Genomic DNA, 14,326 nt, shown 5'->3' on the forward strand with positions numbered 1-14,326 from the left:
TGCTGCTTTGTTTTCATGAATCCCATTAAAAACACACTTACACTTCCTCAGACCTGGTCTCAACCATCGGACTCCAGCAGGCTCCACCCTGAAAGGAGAAGGTGGGTCAGACCAGCACAGTCTCTTTCAGCATGCACACATGGACATTACATGGCTCTCATACACAGACTGTTAGACACTGATAAAGGAACACTCCAACATTTTCACAAATACACTTCAATCCATCTGTGGATCAAACTGCTGATGATTTGGTTTGATCCTGGTTCTGTCAGTACACCACTGCACTGAATGAAATATCTGACCTTCATTAAGTGTGCCTATGCCCGGAGGCACACTTATTACTATTCGTCAGATTTATTCTTCTTATTAGTATTAAGTGTGCCTATGCCAAGAGGCACACTTATTACTATTCTTCAGATTTATTATTAAGTGTGCCTATGCCAAGAGGCACATTTATTACTATTCCTCAGATTTATTCTTCTTCTTATTATTATTATTCTCAATCTTCCGATTTATTCTTCTTCTTATTATTATTATTAAGTGTGCCTGTGCCAAGAGGCACACTTATTATTATTCGTCAGATTTATTATTCTTATTAAGTGTGCCTATGCCAAGAGGCACACTTATTACTATTCGTGAGATTTATTCTTATTCTTATTATTATTAAGTGTGCCTATGCCAAGAGGCACACTTATTACTATTCACAGCGTCGCTGCTTTCAGGAACCATTGGAAGTTTTAAGGTTGCGCGAACCATTGAATACTTACGGTAAGCGAAAGGGTGTATGCTTGGTGGAAAACTCCATATCCCACAATTCATAGCACGCCTCTACGGAGTCAAACAATGGCGGCCACCACTTCGATTTTATAGTGCTTTTATTCGTGTTTCTAGGTCACAAAATAAACTTTTAAGATATTTTCAGGCGAGAATGTAGTTGTGTAAACTTCAAATATCTGCTCGTTTTATCAAGATATCCGATATTAGCAACAGCGCTCTGATGATGTCGGTCCTGCCTGACAGCTAGCCGGCTAGCTAGCTAGCGCGCTTGGCTGACAAGCGACCCGGGCTGCCTTACAGTCACAGCGGGGCACTCTGGTTTAACACCCCGGTCTGCCGCAAGGACTCTGTTTCTCAGCTGGACATATTTTTCATTTATATGGGCTGATTATTCATTTATTCATTTTAGTAACAGTATAAACAGTGAAAGGTGATGGATCTGCCAGATGCTGGTCAATGTGGAAAAATAACTCAGTTGTTTGGTGGTGGCTAACGCGGAAGTACAACAGAGGGCAGCTAGCCACTGGTGTATGACAGAAAGGACATGCGGGAAAAAGAGAGATACGAGGCGGCAGGAGAAGCAGACCCAAGGCGGCCGCCAGTCGGAGCGTGAGGTGAACTGAATTTCAGGTAAGAAGTTATGAACTGCACTCTATCTGGGTCAGATATAAACAGAGTTTAGGTGTAGTTTATTTTCGTTGAACTGACTTTTTACAATCAATAAATTACAATAACTCGTACTGCTTGCTAGCTAGCATGATGGAGTTTCTATACAGCTGTGTGCGTGCTATGTTACTGATGGAATGAAACAAGATGGCGCCGGTGTGCGTGGCTGCTTGTCTGTCACTGCCAAGTTTGTTCCTGTTTATATTATTTCTAATTTGTGTCATCCACGAAACAAAGTCTCTGTGGAGGTATGATCGCCAGACACTATTGGACCTCAAACCTGTGGTCCGAAATATTGTGTCCTTTGGCAACCCCTGCCCCCATTTGCATCGGAAACCCCGGGTTACCTGTACCGGGTTCCCACGCTACCTTCCCGGCGAAAGCGTCATCATCGCCGGGGTAAACGAAGTGGTCGCCTGGTGAAGCTAAAGGTTTCCCTATAGAATTATTCTGCTGTTTTCCGACCAGTGCATGGATTCTTTCCAAGGCTGTTTGCACCTCAGCGTTTTCTGGATCCTGTTGATGCCTGTTTGGTGCCTGTGGTCGGCCTTGATGATGATGCTCCTCGGCCTTGCTACCCATGCCCTCCCAGGCTAAACCTCCGCTGTCAACATTATCGGAACCTGACTGAGACGTGGCTGAGTGTTGGTGAGTCCAGTGTTCTATCTGAACTTTTACCTGTGGATTGTTGCTATTTTAACTCGCCACGGATGTCAAGCAGAGGTGGAGGCACAGTGACTGTTTACAAAAAGGATTTTAAATGTAAGCAGTGTTTTCTACAGCCTTCATTCTCCAGCTTTGAACTTACCTCGTTTGAGGTGAGTCGTACAAACCCGGTTTTCTGCGCTGCCATCTATCGCCCCCCAAAATACAATAAGAACTTCAGAAACGACTTTTCAGATTTTTTAGCTGGGATTATGCCCAACTATGATAGTCTTCTCATTGTTGGAGATTTTAATATACATGTATGTTGTCCTGATAAGCCACTGGGAAAGGACTTTTTAAGCCTTATTGACTCTTTTAGCCTGGTACAGTCCGTGCCTGGCCCTACACATGAGCACGGACACACACTGGACCTTGTCCTGTCATATGGTCTGCTTTCACTAACTTGGAGATTTGTGACTGTGCACTCTCAGATCATATGCCTGTGTTATTCAACGTTGGTTTGACATATACCGCAGTTAAATCTGGCGCTGCTACTCGGTGCTGTCGGGTTATTAACACCGCCACTGGTTTTCGCGGTTTTCTGCTGCTTTTAATCAGCTCGGCGGCCCTTCTGACTTTGTTTCCTCTGATACAGAAGAGCTAAATTCGTGGTTTTATTGTTGCTGTCAAAAAATCATGGACTCTGTGGCTCCTTTAAAAACCAGGCCAAGCAGAACGGAGATGGAAAAAGGCTAAACTGCATGTATCATTTCAAATTCTAAAAGACTGCTGGCATTGCTACCAGAACACTGTTAAAGAGGCGAAAAGCTGGCACAGCTGGCTGCCGGCGGAGCCAACGAGCACGCCGGTGCAGCCCCCTCTGGTTTCTGCCTGGTGGCTACTGGGTGACCCCTCGCCTGGGTATCCTCAGCCCTTCCCATGAAGGTGGCACGGATGCCCCTCCGGTGGTCCTCCTTGGGCTCTTGCACTCTGGGACCTCTGGATGTCTGGGGCCTGGATCTCCTCCATGCCTGCTTCATGCCCTGAGGGACAGGGCTATTGCTCTCTACATCCTCTTGCAGACCATTACATGGGGAAACCATTTGAATACAAGCGCGCCGATCCACACAGGTGTGCACACAGGTGTTCACTGTTTGTAGACTTAAATCACACCTTTCTTGGCTGCTACTTCAAAGCACATTGTGCGCTGTCTGTCCTGCGTGCTGCACAACAACATTCAATATTTAGTATTTACTGCTGTTTACACTTAGGTAGATTAATGCGATGGTGTTGTGTATAGTATGTTGCTTTGTTTTGTTTTGGTTTTTTTGCTTGTTTTCTATTCTTTTTCTCTCAACAGGTGATCCCGGAGATATATTTTTTTTCCCCCCTTTCTCACTGTCCCTCTCCCCTTCTGTTTTTCTTTTCCTTCCTCTTTCTTTCTCCCTTTCCTATCCCTCACTCATGTCTGTCCCGTCTGTAACAACTGAAAATAAAATAAAATAAATAATAAAAACAAAGGTCGATCAAATGGACCAATACGGCAATGCCATGATGATCCATTTGGCAAAATAAATCCATTGGGTATCCTTGTTGGTCTTCAGACAACAATTCTGACGGCTAAAGAACCAAATGGGACAGGCAAAAAAAAAAAAAAAAAAAAAAAAAAAAAGAGGCGAAAAGGGAATATTTTGAATTCATCTGAGAAGGTGCATAAAAAAAATAAATGGCCGGGCCAGCAGTGCACAACGCAAATAAGCTCGCATAGACACATTAGTTGTGCTGCTTCTATCTTAGCTAACAACCCCAACTACAAGATTCAACCTGTAATTGGCTAAAAATAACTTAGCCTTTGGTGAGAGGGACGTTGCTGGCTATCCACATTCTGACACTTCAAATGCTTCAGGAGCTGTCCGCTCAGCACAGCATCAGCAATAGGGAAATGCATGGATGCATCCGTAGACTTGAGACAGAATTCACAATGTGTTTTCGGAACTTTCAGGTCTATGAACCACTGTTTTCTTTTCTGATCAAACCAGAAAGCTTTAATAAGTAGCTGGATTTGTCTCGCATCAACTGGCTGAGTTAATGCCAGTTAATACGACATTGAAATGCAGCTGATTGAACTGAAAAGCTCGACTCTGTGGGGGTCAAAGTTTGCAGAACTACGAATGCAGCTGGAATCCATAGCTGTGCGTGTTCATGGAGCTTGCATTTTCACCTGCTGGACATCACTACCTCACAAGTTTAACTATCTTCAGAACATTGCACAGGCCTTATTGACAGTACTTGGCTCTACAGATCTGTGTGAGCAGATTTTCTCTCACATGAAGAGTGTCCTTAGGTAGCCGTCTGAATGCTGGACACTCTGAGACCTGTGTCTCTGAGTGGAAGACCAGAGATTAGATTAACATGTGTATCTCTGTATCAACAAACATGCCATATTGGCCAAGTTTATTTTTCTTATCATTGTTGTGAAGAGACCATAAATAGCATTTGCATTTTCTGTTGTGCAGTTCATTTGCTGTTATGGATAAAAAGTGTATTTTTGTTGTTTCAAAATAGCTGATAACTATTTGCTGATAGCTACAAACATCTGCGAACAAATATAATTCTATATAGTGGTTCTATATATTGTGTAACTGTTAATATAGAGCGTTATTAAATTTATTGCTAATGCAATTATATGGCACATTAGCTGCTGAGGAAATTTTAGATGGCACTCGTCATCAGAAAGGTTGCCTTCCCCTGATCTAAATGAACACAAGGTCCATGTCCATGCTGTGCTCCAAAGGCTGCAAGAAAATAAGTTATGTGTCAAAGCATAAAACTGTGAATTCCATTCATCATCCATGTCATTTCTGGGTTACATACTTGCAGGGGGCAAGGTGAAGACAGATCCAGCAAAAATAAAGACAGTCATTGAGTGGCCAGTCCCCACGTCTCAGAAACACCTACAATGCTTTCTTGATTTTGCAAACCTTTACCGTCATTTCATTCAGAATTATAGCCAAGTAGCTGCTTCCTTGACTAAGTTTCCTTTTGTTAGGAACCAGGAGGGTGAGGCCAAATTCACCAGATTAAAAGAAGTGTTTACATCCACGCTGGTATTAATCCAGATTAATTAATTCACGCTAATCACAGTAAACCGTTCATTGTTGAGGTGGATGCGTTGGATGTTGGGGTTGGGGCAGTTTTGTCTCAGTGGTCAAGCTTCAGCCCTGCCCATTTTTCTCCCATTGTCGCTCCCCAGCAGGAAGAGAAATTATGACATAAGAGATAAGGGAACAGCTCGGAGTGAAACTGGCTTTGGAGAAAGCTACTCAAAGGGGCAGAGCATCCATTTGTTATCTGGAATGATCATAAAAACTTAACTTACCTTCGTACTGCTAGACGACTTAATGCTTGCCAAGCCTGCTAGTCCCTGTTTTTCAATCGGTACAACTTTTCCATTTCTTATCGCCCAGGGTCAAGCAATATCAAGCCGGATGGTCTAACACATCAGTGAAACCCTGCAAATGAACTGCCCAAAGCGGCTACCATTCTTCCCACCGGGGTCAAGATCAGCTCTATCACTTGGCAGGTTGCGGAGGAGATATGCTACACGCTGGCGGCCGAGCGAGACTCTGGTATGGGCCCCCAGAACTGACGCTTCGTACCTGCGACAGCCTGCTTGAAGGTGATAAATTGGATAAACAAGGCAAAATTTGTTCTTGACATCCGGGAGGAGGAAGGACCAGCTTACTCATTAAAAATGGATTTCTGGTGGGAGACCATAGACAAAGATCTTAAGAATATATTACTGCTTGTCCCATATGCCCCCTAAATAAGTCCAACAAACAATGCCCAGCTGGATTATTACAACTACTCACCATCCCCCCTACTTCCCTGTTCCCATATTTCACTGGATTTTATCTCTGGTCTGCCTGTTTCATCTCATAAAACCATCATACTCACAGTCATTGATAGATTCTCCAAAGATGTCCATTTCATCGCACTTGACAAACTCCCCACAGCCATTGAGACAACTCAGATTTTACCTGAATACATTTTCAGGCTGCATGGAATTCCAATCAAGATTGTTTCAGATAGCGAACCCCAATTCACTTCTCAAATTTGGAAGACATTAGAAGACAAAACTGTGTTTGAGTCCCATCGACAAACTAATGGACAAACTCGACGCCTTAATCAGCAACTCAAACTGAGCCTATGCTGCATCACCATGTCCAACCTGGCATCCTGGTCCCCATTTCGACCTTGGGCAGAATATGCTCATAACTCTCACTTCCTCACCTACAGGTCTCTCACCTTTTGAAGTCTCTATCAGTTACCAACTTCCCCTCTTCCTGGAGCAGAAGGCTGAACTCGAGGTCCCCTCTGTGCAGCACTACCTACAGCCCTGTCAGCGGGCGAGGAAACAGACTCGCTAAGCTTTACGCTGGTTGGCCGCTTCTCAGCACCAGTATGCTGACCATTGCTGCAGGGCTGCTCCAATGTAGACCAGGGGACAAAACATATGGCTCTCTGCTAAGAATATTCCACTCAGGACTGAGTCCTACAAGCTGTCCCCATGCTTCATCGGGAGTTTGGAAGTGGAACTGGTTATCAGCTGTAGCAGCAGCGAGCCACAGACCGAGTCTGGCAATAGCAACACCGCCACCACAACTTCTCGAGAAATGACATCATCTAGTTTCATTGAAATATTTTATATCCATACAGAACACACTGCATGTTATCAGCACACAGAAATCACATTAACCTTAAAAAAAAATATCAGTGCATTATCCACCAATAAATTAGTAGATTTTGGACGTGTTAACAGATCACAGTTTAGACCAGGGTATGTGATATTGTGGTCAGAATATTCACCAGGAAAAACTCATTCATTTCCATAATTTAAGTTGGCTAATAAAAACCATACCTCATCTCATAATGCATTTACCTGTTCAAGTCTACACAGGTGTGTCTCCTCTAATAAAAAACATTCTCCACTTTTAAGGTCTGTAGTCTACATCCTGCAGTGGGGCAAAAAAGTATTTAATCAGTCACCAATTGTGCCAGTTGTCCCACTGAAAAAGATGAGAGAGGCCTGTAATTTTCATAGGTATATCTCAACTATTAGAGACAAAATAATAAAGAAAAATATCCAGAAAATCACATTGTCTGATTTTTTAAAAGAATTTATTTACAAATTATGGTGGAAAATAATTATTTGGTCAATAACAAAAGGTCATCTCAATACTTTGTTATATACCCTTTGTTGGCAATGACAGAGGTCATTTGGGCAGAGGTGGGTAGTAACGAGTTACATTTACTCCGTTACATTTACTTTTTACATTTGCAAAATTTGAGTCGTTACTTTTTAAAAAATAAATAGCTGCGAGTCATATTTTCGGCGCTACATTGTAGTGAGATAAGTTTGTGGGTGTTTTGTGCAGCTTCGGCTGTCTGCACACTGGTTAGCTAGCGCTAGCTATAAGCTAACAGCTAGCCTGGTTAATGACGCTAGAGTTCCACGCACATGCAGACAGCTCGTCTCTACTGTTTTAACTGTTAAAACAGAATGCAATACTTCGGGTGACAGGGTTTATTATGTGAAACAGCAGCTTGTTTAGTTTAAACAGTCTGCATTAAGATGGGCAAACACTGCGATTTTTTTCATTATTCTGCTCCTGCTCAAACAGTACAATTGAATCGCAGGGGTTAGAAGTTCATAGGTCACGATGCAGGGTCTCACACTACACGGCCTGATGCTCTGATGCGACCTGAGTGCTAAAACTGTGCGTCCATAACATGAAACTTATCATACAAAATCTGTCTCTCGCTCTCCCTCTCTCTGTCTTACAGACACACTCACACACCACCACCATCAACTTTGCTAAATTACTAAAGAAAAACATCGACCAGGCTGCTGTAATTGAGCAGCAATGTCGATCCAACTCTTTTCATGGTTGTTGTAGTTGTGATAATTTTGTGAGGCCACATTGAAAAGCCTCGGATACGGAAGCGTAGTACGGAATCGTAGAGCTGCCACCCAGGCAAAAAAAAAAAAAAAAAGAGCTATATCACGTTATAACGTGAAAAGTATATTGTTCTAACAATATACATTTCACGTTTGAACAATATAATATCACGTTATTATAATATACATAATTATCACGTTCGTACAATATAAATGTTATATTGTACGAACGTGATATTATATTGTTCAAACGTGAAAGGTATATTGCATGAACATGAAAAGTATATTGTTAGAACAATAAACTTTTCACGTTATAGCGTGATATAACTCTATTTTTCTTTTGCCTGGGTGGCAGCTCTACGCTTATGTACTCGGATGAGCTTTCCAAAGTTCTACAAGTTGTGCCTCCATCTCTTGTGTCCAGATCACACGCTGCACTGCCGTGCTGCTCCACCTTTTCACTTTCATTTCTGTGTTTGTGTGTGCGCAGTGTGAGGGGCGACAGGATTTCAAACAGGTTTGATTATCTTGCAACCATACGATTGATGATTGGGAGCTGGTCGTGAGGTGTTAACTGCTTTTCGTTACCCCATGTATACTACACGATGCACGACACACGATTAAGGCAAAACGGTTGTGCGACTGAAAAATCGGCTCATAATGGGCCAAAAATCGCACAGTGTATGCCCAGCTTTTGGAGGCTAGCTCCAAACAAGCATCCGCAGCTTGGCAGTGTATACAGCACTATAATGGCCAGACCTAATTCTTTTGAAAACCATATATCTTTCCACAGGTCTCAACTTCATCAGACATCACCTAGACACAGAGCTGAATGAGGCCAGCACAAACAGCAGCCTAACCGACGAAGATGATGGATCCATGGGGTCAGGAAAGCCAGAAGCAGGGGAGCTGGAGAGGTACCTTTCATGTCCATTCACTGGAGGTGTGGATCTATTGCATGGCTTTCCTCACATCAAGAAGCTGTCCATCAAAATCAGTACAGCTCTTCCTGCATCTGGAGCTTGTGAAGGATGTCTCAGTCATGCAGGACTCCTGTTCACTGTTAAACAGTTGCAGCTTCACAGAAAGAACCTTGAGAGCAAACTGCTGCTGAAGCTTAACCATCACTTTACCGAGTGAAGAAATGGCACATTTTTGCTAAATATGCAGAAATAGATGCACAGCAATACAATTTATGGTAAACTGAGCTGCCTTGTATGTACATATGTTGAAGATACCTTGTTCTGTTTTCTCTGAGGCTGCTGTGCCATTTGGAGCAAAAATGAATATAAAGTTTATAGCATATCTTGCCACTGGAAATTGTTTGCACTGTTTATTCATATTATTTACTGTAGGTAATGGTGAAAAAAGCTTTATGTTGTGAAAAACTGAAATCTGGAAATCAGAATTGTTGTGCCTTAGTTTGTTGATGTTTTTACATATATTCCTTTTGAAAATACTAAAATTTGCATATCTATTTATTTTTGTTTGTCTGATAGAATTTATTTATAAAATAAAATTTAAACATTTTAAACAGTTACTCGCTACTTGAGTAGTCTTTTCGCCAAGTACTTTTTTACTCTTACTTGAGTAACTTTTTGATGACTACTTTTCACTTCTACCTGAGTAATAATATTTTAAAGTAATGCTACTCTTACTTGAGTACAATTTTTGGATACTCGACCCACCTCTGTATTTGGGCCCATTCCTCCATGCAGATCTCCACAAGAGCAGTGATGTTTTCGGGCTCTCACTGCACAACACAGACTTCTATGAGGGTTGAGATCAGGAGACTGGCTGGGCCACTCCAGGACCTTGAAAAGCTTCTTATGAAACCACTCCTTCATTACCCGGGTGGTGTGTTTGGATCATTGTCATGCTGAAAGACCCAGCCATGTTTCATCTTCAATGCCCTTGCTGATGGCAGGAGGTTTTCACTCAAAATTCTTTCCTTTAAAAGGATCAGTCATTCTGGTCCCTTTGCAGAAAAACAGCCCCAAAGCATTAAGGTTTTACTCCCATGCTTCACAGTAGGTATGGTGCTCTTTGGATGCAACTCAGCATTCTTTCTCCTCCAAACACAACAAGTAGAATTTTTACTAAAAAGTTCTATTTTGGTTTCATCTGACCATATGAAATTCTCCCAATCCTCTTCTGGATGATCCACATGCTCTCTAGCAAACCTCAGATGGGCCTGGACATGCAGGGCTCTAGACCAGTTTTTCTCAGACTGTGGTACATGTACCACTAGGGGTACTTGGGCTCTATCTGGTGGTACACGGGAAATCTCCCATAAAATTTTTAAAGATTAAATAATTTACCATTGTGGAGGTATGGAAAGACGACATGAGAGTTCCCGAGGCTCTTCTGGGAGTTCTGGTAGCCAGAGTTAACCAGAAAACGTCTCCCCGAGCACGAGTCCTCTATAAAAGACTCATTGCCCCGAAATGCAGAACTGACTGCCACAGTAAATTCTTTGTACCGGTGGCAATAAGACTGTTCAACTCTTCCTCACTCTGTAGGTGATTTTCCTGAGACGATTACCAATGTTATTCTGTTCCCTTCCAGACCGTGCAATATTACCCAAGAGTACCTTATTGAATATTTGTTTCATCCCCACATCATACGCTGCTACCCCCTTTATTCTATTGCACAATACTTTGTCACTTTCTAGAACCGCCTGCACTGATAGTTAAGTTATTTATTCACCAGGATATAGTTATATATACTAGTTCGTTAGAGTTATTCGATACTATGTCTTGCACTATCCTACTGTATATTACTGTACACTACTATTCTTATTGTATATATTGTATATCTTATATCTTATTCATCTGTTCCTCTGTCTCTCCTGCTGCTTTGAGCATGTACATGACAAAAGAATTTCCCTCGGGATAAATAAAGTTATTCTTATTCTTATTCTTAAAGAGTAGCTATTCCTTATCGCCAGTGTTCGCAGAGCACTGGCAGGCTCGTTTCCCTGGGCCTTAAAACTGAAAAGGCAGCAAGGCGTTTCACGCTGATGGTAAAAACACAGCCCTTTTCTGCGGTGCTGCCCTGCTTTGATACGACTCACCATTGATGCAGGATGCAGAAGCTCCTAGTAGCCAGGAGAATGCAATCCGCTTGTTCTGCGAGTGAGCGGTAATGAGTCGCGGCCAGGAGCGGGGAGTTGGCGATTCCAGCTCGCAGCGGCAACTGTCGGAGGAAGCCGTGAATGAAGAGGAATCCACTGTCATCCGTTCCTAGCATTACAGTATGTTCTCCATGAGCTTGAGAGTGGCATCATCAGCCAGGCCCGTGAGAGAGGAGTTTTTCGGTGCGCTCTGCATCAGAGGAGTAGCATCGAATCAGCAGCGCCTTGAGAGCGATGTATTTCCTTTGGGGCGGGGGGGTTCCCAGAGGAGGGTCATGACACGGTGGGTGGACAGCAGATCCAGCGAGGCTACCACATGATGGTATTTTGTGTCATCAGCTGAAACACCACGAAGAGCAAACTGAGCTTCGCCGTGCACGGACCATGAAGGAGAGTCGTGAAGCCAAATATCCAGCAGCTTAACCGCCACAGCAAAAATTAAAAGGTGCAGCTCTGCAATCACTTCCGACATAACTGAAGACAGAAAACTAAACAGCAGTGGCGTTTGTAGGGTTACTGAAATTGGACTAGCTGGTATATAATGATGTGCTGCATGGTGGCTAGCTACACAGCTATGGTTACAATAATATAAACAGAGTGAAGCTGGAGATGAACGCTAACTTTTTTCCACTCTATAAAAGTTAAAGTGAGGGTTCCTGATGCAATCACATGCCAGGACGCTGTAAAGGGACCAAACTTCAGTCAGGAGAACAACTGCAATACGAAGTTAGTCATTAATATACTTCTGCATGGGCTGGGCTGTAGTTACATCAAAGGGTTTTAAAAACTGAGCTTTAAAATGAATAGTGATGATAAAAACCGAGAGAAGTCGACAGTGACCACTGACTGTTTTGCATAATGACTGAAAGCAGACCACTGAAGGAACAATGGGCTGGGAGGTCAGTTCTTTCATCATGATGCAGTGGGCTGGTTTTAGTCATTATGCAAATGCACCGTTTATAAGATTGGGGAAACGTGCAGGTGAGACTGAAAAAGTCACTTGGATGAGTGACGAAAGGTTTCTCCCACTGAAAACGCTACGTCCAGATGAACAGAATCAACCTTTGGAGATTTACTTACCTAGATGATTGAGAATGCTCAAGATGTTTTCCCCCTTTTACTTTTAGTGGGCTCTGGCTTGGAGTCGATCGTATGTGGCTCCTTATCTGATGCCATCTCTGCACCAGTGTTTGACATAACCTGAGAGGTTGATGGCTCCTTGTCAGAGCACTGGCTATGAATTTCAGACGGATCAGGGCTTAACGAAAAAGTTATCAATCGTTCTTTTCATCTTTTCTCATTACCCACAGCATTTATCAGTACTGACAATTGTGAGACTTCAACAGTTGTGTAAGCATAACAGGAGATGCCTTTGTGGCAAAGTAAATAAGGATAAAACACAGGAAAAACATGAAGGAGGATTTTCCTGGCCTGGCTTTTTATAGCAGATAACCTTAAAAATATTGCAGTAGAACAAAAACAGAAGAAAACCACGAATCAACATATGAACATTACCTGATGCTGCTGAAGTGAAGCAAAGTTACAGAGGTTTTATTAGAGACACAGCTAAGTGTTTTGCAATTTGGCATCATTTTAAAAAGTTTAAATTTCTTCAGTATTAAAAAGCAAAAATGAGGCTTTCTTGGATGAGATCATTTTTGGGGAAATGAAAAAAACACCGTCCGACAGTGCCCGACACAACGCGCTGTAGGACAGAGGAGCCTCTTACACAAGAAGTTACATGTCTGTGAGAGCCAAAAATCTTGCTTGTTTGTAGGTGACCAAATACTTATTTTCCACCATAATTTGAAAAATAAAATCTTTAAAAATCAAACAATATGATTTTCTGGATTTTTTTTCTCATTTTGTCACTCATAGTTGAGATATACCTATGATGAAAATTACAGGCTCTCTCATCTTTTTAAGTGAGAGAACTTTTTTGCCTCACCGTATATCCAAAAACCTACCCCCACTATTTCTTGAAATGACAACCTTTTCTGCATGTGTGATTGTTCATTTTATGTTTGCATTAAATAAAGAGGAAGTGAGTGAAGGACACAGGAAATTTCCAGCTCTTTTTCCTCTATCACATCTCCATACCTGAGAGTCTCCAGTCCCCACCGTGGATCATTCTGTCCACTCAACAGCCGCTTTATTCCTGAGTCACCTGGATGATTGTAGCTCAGGTCCAGATCTTTCAGGTGGGTGGGATTTGAGCTCAGAGCTGAGGTCAGAGACGTACAGCCTTCTTCTGTGATCAGACATCCTGAAAGACTGCAGACAAACACACACAAAGAAAAAACCAAAAAACCCTCGCCACAATTCACCTGTAAAAACTGAAAGGAAGCATTGTTTTATTTGTGTGTTCTTATATATATTTTCTGGCACAGGTTGTGTGGAATAGCCACAATTTTGTTGTACATGTATAATGACAATAAAAAGGGCAACTTTTTTCTATTCTATTAAATGGTTATGAAAATAAATATAAACATAACAGTTATTCAGAGATTAATGATACACCTAAATTTAAAAAAAAAACAAACCCAAAACGTCAATTTAGAATTCCATAATGTTTTTGTTTGTGCAGTAAACTAATCCATATTATGAATATAAATTAAGGAAAAAAAGCCCCACAATACTGACTTAAGAGACTCCAGGGTACAGTATGACTTTTTCAATCCAGAAGACAGAAGCTTTACTCCTGAGTCTTGCAGGTCATTGTTACTCAGGTCCAGTTCTCCCAGACTAGAGAACTGGAAGTTCAGAACTGTGCACAGTATTTCACAGCTTCTCTCTGAGAGGTTACAGCCAGACAGTCTGAAAAATCAATGATATTTGTGATCAAAGGAAATTACTTTTATTTTAAACCTGCAAGATAAAAAAAATTCCATTGTGCTTCATAAAAAAAGTATTCAACTTAAAATCCAAGCTTGAAAAAAAATATATAATTTGAATTTGCTGAATTTGTAACAGCAGAGTTATCTAAACTAGTGACAACCTACTAATAATAAAAAAATATTAAAAGACAAAAGCACACATAGTTTCCAAATTAAAATAACCGACTCTTTCAGTAAAGACAGTTTACTGACCAAAATATATGGATTAGAAAGAACGAACAAAAATAGTGGACATAGAGACAA

The 14,326-nt window shown here is 41.8% G+C and overlaps 1 protein-coding gene and 1 pseudogene across 5 annotated transcripts in view; one reads left to right on the top strand and one right to left on the bottom strand.

Annotated features, from left to right (window-relative positions):
* Nucleotides 1-14,326, top strand: part of LOC118453508 (NACHT, LRR and PYD domains-containing protein 3-like) — a 454,485-nt gene that overhangs the window by 50,870 nt on the left and 389,289 nt on the right. The window lies entirely within an intron of this gene.
* LOC102795943 (uncharacterized) overlaps nt 1-14,326 on the bottom strand; it is a 128,592-nt pseudogene that overhangs the window by 1,296 nt on the left and 112,970 nt on the right. Inside the window, exons 8-10 of the transcript XR_015719281.1 lie at nt 13,830-14,003; nt 13,287-13,460; nt 42-88 (exon numbers count right to left, since the gene is read on the bottom strand). The product of XR_015719281.1 is annotated as an uncharacterized LOC102795943 (transcript). The remainder of the gene's footprint in view (nt 1-41; nt 89-13,286; nt 13,461-13,829; nt 14,004-14,326) is intronic.

This window comes from Neolamprologus brichardi, chromosome 7 (genome assembly GCF_056152115.1).
Source record: "Neolamprologus brichardi isolate AB-2024 chromosome 7, ASM5615211v1, whole genome shotgun sequence".
Taxonomy (NCBI): domain Eukaryota; kingdom Metazoa; phylum Chordata; class Actinopteri; order Cichliformes; family Cichlidae; genus Neolamprologus; species Neolamprologus brichardi.